Here is a 5,533-nt window from a genome sequence, read left to right as displayed (position 1 = left end):
CCTTTCCTTTGTAAGGAAAGACAGGTAGGTAAAGAGCTCACGCCCATTGGAGTCTCCAAGAAGGGGCTTAAGCGATTTCTTTGGCAGAAAAAAAAAAAACAAATTAAAATCCCTAACAAAAAAAAACCTTTCACGATTTTTTATTTATTTATTTATTTATTTTAGAAACAGACCCCCCCCCCAAAAAAAAAGGCTTGTCTGGGCTCTCCAAGGCTCCCCATCACCTCGGGGTTTCCTGAGGCTGAGAGGACGTGCAGGGAAATGGTCAAAATTGGAAAGCAGGAGGCAAAGTGTGGGCTCAGGAGGCGCTGGGGGCTCCTGGCGGAGAGGCGGGCAGGGGGTGGGCAGGGTGTCCCCAGTGATGCGGTGTCACCGCTGACAGTCGCCCTGCACAGCCCGGCCAAGTCCCAGGGACCGACCCGGCACGAACCTTTCCAGCTCTCACCCGTTTATTTGGGGTTCGGTTTGTTTGTTGGGGTTTTTATTTCTGGGTAAGTTGCGCGAGAAAGGCGAGCGAGGAGGAGGAAAGGGACGGCGGCAGATTCAAGGGAAAACAGGGCGAGAAGAGGTGGTGGCGGTGCCAGGAGATACCTCCCCCCCTTTCTCCCCAGCCCCTCCGAACTCCCCCCCCGAGCTGAGCCGGGGTAAAACCCGCACCTCGACCCGCAGAGCCCGAGCAAGTCAAAGGGATGGACGCACGAGGCTGCCCTCGCTGCTGGGGGAAGGAAGGAAGGATTTCCCTCTCCAAAAGCAGGGAAGGCTTTAAAATAAAAATACGACGGGACGTGTTTGTCAAGGGACTCCGGATTTTCCAAATTCGAAAAGACATCGGCTCGCTCTCCCCCCCCGCGCCCCCCCGAATTTATCCCTCATTCCGTTTTAAGTCCCCTGCTTTATGTGAGCCCTTAAAGGGAAATATTCCTGCAGGAGCAGAACGTCTTCTTCGGCCTTTATCGAGGCCAATTTATCTGTCAATCACCAGTCTCCAATGATGGTTATTTTTATGTTCGCGAGGGGGAAAAAAAATTTATATATATATATATATACGCTCATCATTCTTTTATCTATTCCCATTTTAAAAATACTTACTCTGCGGGACTGCTAATCGAGTGGGCTGTGACGTGTGGAGGGGGAAAAGCTGCCTGGCTCTTCCACTTTGGTGGAATATTTTAAAGGGAATCCTTACAAAAGCAAGGGTTGTCCGTACCAGCAGAAGGGGAGAGGGAGAAATTAAAAAGAGGCAGAGAAGGAGAAAGAGAGAGAGAGAGAGAGAAAGGAAGGAAGGAAGGACTGGGCACGCAGAGGGAGAGAAGCACCGAGAAGCAGTGGGGAGGTTCAACCAGAGGGAAAAATATAGCAATAATGTCCGAATACACCGCAGACGAACCGCAGGACGAGCAGAAATTATCAAAGCCACGCAGCTCTAATAAGTAGCAGCAGTTTTTGTAACCTTAGCGCGGGCAGGCAAGGTCACCAAATTAGTCGTGGATGGTGCAATGTTGGTGTCACACAAAGGCAAACGTATCTGGCCAAGATTTCTTCCATTTGCACGGGAACCTGCAGCACGCGGAATTATCCAACACCCCCCCCGCGCCGCCGTGGGGTGGGAAAGCACGGGAAAAGCAGCTCGCGTTTGCGGCACGAACCCCCTTTCGCTCGGGGGCTGCCGAGAATTGAGCAGCACAAAGCAGAGACGGAGCCACTTCACCTTAAAGCGCCCTAAAGACGCGGCTCGAAGAACTAAAGCCACGGGCTGAGACCAAAGCCACGGCTCGAGGCTCGGGACGCGGCTCAGGACAGCGTTTTCCCCCCCGCCTTTCGCCGCAGAATCTCCCCCAAGGCGATGCGAACTCCCCCTAAAACGTAACGCGATGTGAACCCCCCCTAAAATATTGTCCTTTCGCGCCCGTCTCGACGTGAAACCGTCCCCATGGATGAAGGCAGAGTCACGCCGGGAAAAGTCCTCTCCGAGCGCGGGGCAAAGGGAGCAACATCCCGAAATATTCTTCTTTTCAGTGGCAGCGTCTCCAAGCCAATATCCAGCCTGGAATTGGATCACGCCTTGCTATTGAATTCGGCGGCTGCAAGGTTGTCTGGCAGCTTTTCTGCGCGCTCCAGCCGCACTCCTGTGCCTCCCCAGCAGCTTCGGGACTTGTTTAATGGGAGATTACCTCTGCTGAAATGATGGTGAACCATCACATCCCTTCCAGGCAGACTCATATCATTTCCTCTCACCTCCCCTTTTGAACGTGCGGAGGGGAAAAGAAACTTAACTTGCACCGAGCGAAACTAAGCCCTGGCAGCTCCACGAGCTGCGGGAGTATTTAGATTTATTATTTCCTGGCGAAGGGTGGGGGGGAAAAATAATCGTAACAATAAATACTAATCATTAAAAAGAAAAAAAAGAAAAGGAAAGAAAAGGAAGAAAGTCGGGTGGCGAATTAGGAGGTTACAGAAAATGAAGCCTTTGTCTGAGCACTGTCCTGGCTGGTTGACTTCTGACACCTTTTCGGAGCTAAATGCTGCCCATGTTCGCCCTTGTCCCTGCAAGTGCTCTGCGTGCTCAGCCCGAGCTGCCTCCCTTCCCTGTCCTGCGGGCGCAGCCGGGCTCTTCCCCTTCACTTCCAAACCTTTCTTCGCTTTCGCTTTGAGAAATTCTCCCCCCGATTGGAAGGAACGGAGACAAAAAAATAACGCTAATGAAAAGGGGAAAAAAAAAAAGAAGAAAAAAAAAAAAAAAAAGAAGGAAAAAAAAAATTGTACACAATAGATTGAATGACTCCGGAGCGGAGTCTCTGAAGAGGCTGCAAAATATTTCCTGATCCCCCCAGATGCCTCTGATTATTCCAGGATTGTCTCTAAGAGTAAATAAATACGGGGAAAGATTAATTTCAGGCCAAATACCATCCGCGAATCTCGCAGCAGCGCGACTGCAGGCAGGAAGCTTTGCCTTCCCTCCCCTGCAAAATTCTTTGGCTGCTGGAAAATCATATTTATTCGGGCTTCTTTACAGAGTTGTCACCCAGAAAAACCTCCCCGGGACAACAATTGACCGCGCATCGCTTGAGATCAACGTTAAGGCGCCAACCTGAGCCAGTATGGGAGTCACAGCTAAGGCAAAGAAAACCAGTTTTCCGCCGAAAATGACACTGCAGGAGTTTTTTACCTGCTTAAGTGCTTCCCCCCACCCGCATTACTCCCCCTCTGTTTGTTGCTAAGAATTCCTGTCTCTCCAGTGCTGGAGGTACAGCTAATAGACAATAAATTCCGAGGTGCAATTAAAGCTCAGAACAATTTCTTTAAGTGTGTTATGGTCTCCTTTTCCAAAATTTCAGGTCTCCACCAGACGAAGCCTCCTGCAGATGTTCCCAAAGCCCAGCAGCTCGTCTGCAGCGGCCGAGGAGGTGGAAAATTCAAGCTCGTCTCCCCGCTGCTCTCCAGGTTTTTCTCGGGTTTGGGTGTGATATGAAAACCCAGGTCAACAGGAGGGGAAAAAAAAATTCCCAGAGAAGTAAATTAAAAGACGAGCGAGGAAACAAGCCTGAACCCAGAGAGGCGAAGTGTATACTGCCTGAAGAAACATATTTCTATACTTCTCCCCTTCCATTTATTATGTTTCTGTCAGACACCCTGTAATTAGCATAGATAACTATAGTTGCGAGCTCCAAGTTGTGTCTGCAAATTCTATTGTTTGGCTGCTCCGGTTGCACACCAGCGAGCTTGAAAGCGAGCACAAGGTGTTAGGAAGAGCCTGGTGCCCTCGAAGAAGACAATAACCCCCCGAAATGTATGGCGGGGGGAAGGAAGGAGGGCGGAGGGATGAAGGTCGCCGCTTTAGGCGATGGATTCCAGCCCAGTCTGCGCCGCAATATCTCTGGCCTGGTGCAAATCTCCTCCAGGAGATCAGCTCAGCCTTAAACCTGCCTCCGTCTACCGCGAACACGGCTTAAAATAGGTTATTCTGGCAACCCCCCCGTCTCCTGTCTCGTCCCACAGCCCGCTCCGAGGAGTGATTTGTAAAGGTCAGCGCGGAGCCGGTACCTGTGTCAATACTCGGGGTCTGGGCAGACACCCACGGCTCCAAACAACAACCTTGGCCAGGGACACTTCCTGCCCTTTCCACCCGCCCCACTTCGTTCGCCAGCCCCGCGGCGGGTTCGTCTCGCAGGGAAGGGGCTGAGTTTTCGGGGGGGATTTTCCCCCCCCCCAAAATCCACACGAGCAAATCGCCCGCGAGGAACCAGAAGAGGTTTTCTTTGGGGTGCGTGGGGGGGACACCCCTCAGGCAGAACCCGCTTCTTCCTCCGGGCTTCAGACTCAGAAAGGGAAAGTTTATCCACACGACCTCGCAACTCGATTTCTTCCGCACCAGAGGAGGGTTTCGCTTGTTTGGGGGTTTGTTTGGTGTGTTTGGTTTGGGTTGGTTTTTTTTTTACGTCGCAAAACCACGTCAAAAAAACCCATCCCCGGGAGCGAAAGGGATAAAGTTCCCCCCCCAGGCAATGCAGGCGCACCAGACAGACACGGGCGAGAACCTCCAGGTTGAGGAAATTACACCTGCTGGGAGAGGAGGATTCTACCAACAGCCACGAGGAAAAATTATGCAATCCGGCGTATGGTAATATCGCTAATATTTTACTCCGATAACACCGCCGGAAAGCGCACGAGCACGAGCAAGAAAGCGAACAATATCGCACGGAGGAAGACGAGGGCGAACAGCATGGTGTCCCTTTGACTACCCATGTTTTTACATAAAAAACAGGCACATCCAGACAAAATAGTCGGAGCAATAAATTCCCCACCGTCCCTCTTCCTGATCTAATATCATAATTAAAAAACAGTGGGGGAGATTTTAACTTTTATTGCGTTTCTGGAGTTGGGTTGCTGAACATATATTAGGTTTAGATTCTTCTCTTTCTCTCCAGGGGGGTGGTGGCTCGGAAATAAAATCAATCTTAATATACACAGAATAGATATTGGTTTGTCTTGTACATGCTGTTAGAAGAAAGGGAAAGAAATCTGCAGATAGTTAATACAGAGAAGGCAAACTCATCATACATGTAATGAATCCTTTAAATCATTCAATTATCACAGCACTAATATCAAATAATTATGGTTAAACGTACCAGTAATCAACCTTGTCCCTGTTGAAATATTAATTTACAGGATTGTGAATGAGTTTCTTCTTCCCTTTCCCCCCCCCCTTTCCCTTCCCCTTTTTATAAACTTGTTCATTACATTTTTTTTTCCGCCCAGCCTGGTGTATTCAGCATAAAAGGATGATGAAAATACCCCACACAACATCGCTTTGAACCAAATCAACAACACTTTCGTCTTTTCCACACTTAAAACAGAGCACCTTTAACACAGCGGACCGAACAAAGCGAGATGTTTTGCAGCCGATGCGTAAAAAACCACATATTAATGCATCACACGTGATTTTATTCTCGTTTGGGTTATCACATCCAGACCTTAGGACGGGAGCGGGGTTCTCTCTATTCTCGCAATCGAAATGCGCTCCTTGTCCACAAAC

Source organism: Lepidothrix coronata, unplaced genomic scaffold, assembly GCF_001604755.1.
Source record: "Lepidothrix coronata isolate B3197 unplaced genomic scaffold, Lepidothrix_coronata-1.0 Scaffold358, whole genome shotgun sequence".
NCBI classification, from domain to species: domain Eukaryota; kingdom Metazoa; phylum Chordata; class Aves; order Passeriformes; family Pipridae; genus Lepidothrix; species Lepidothrix coronata.
Note: the sequence above shows the minus strand (reverse complement) of the source record.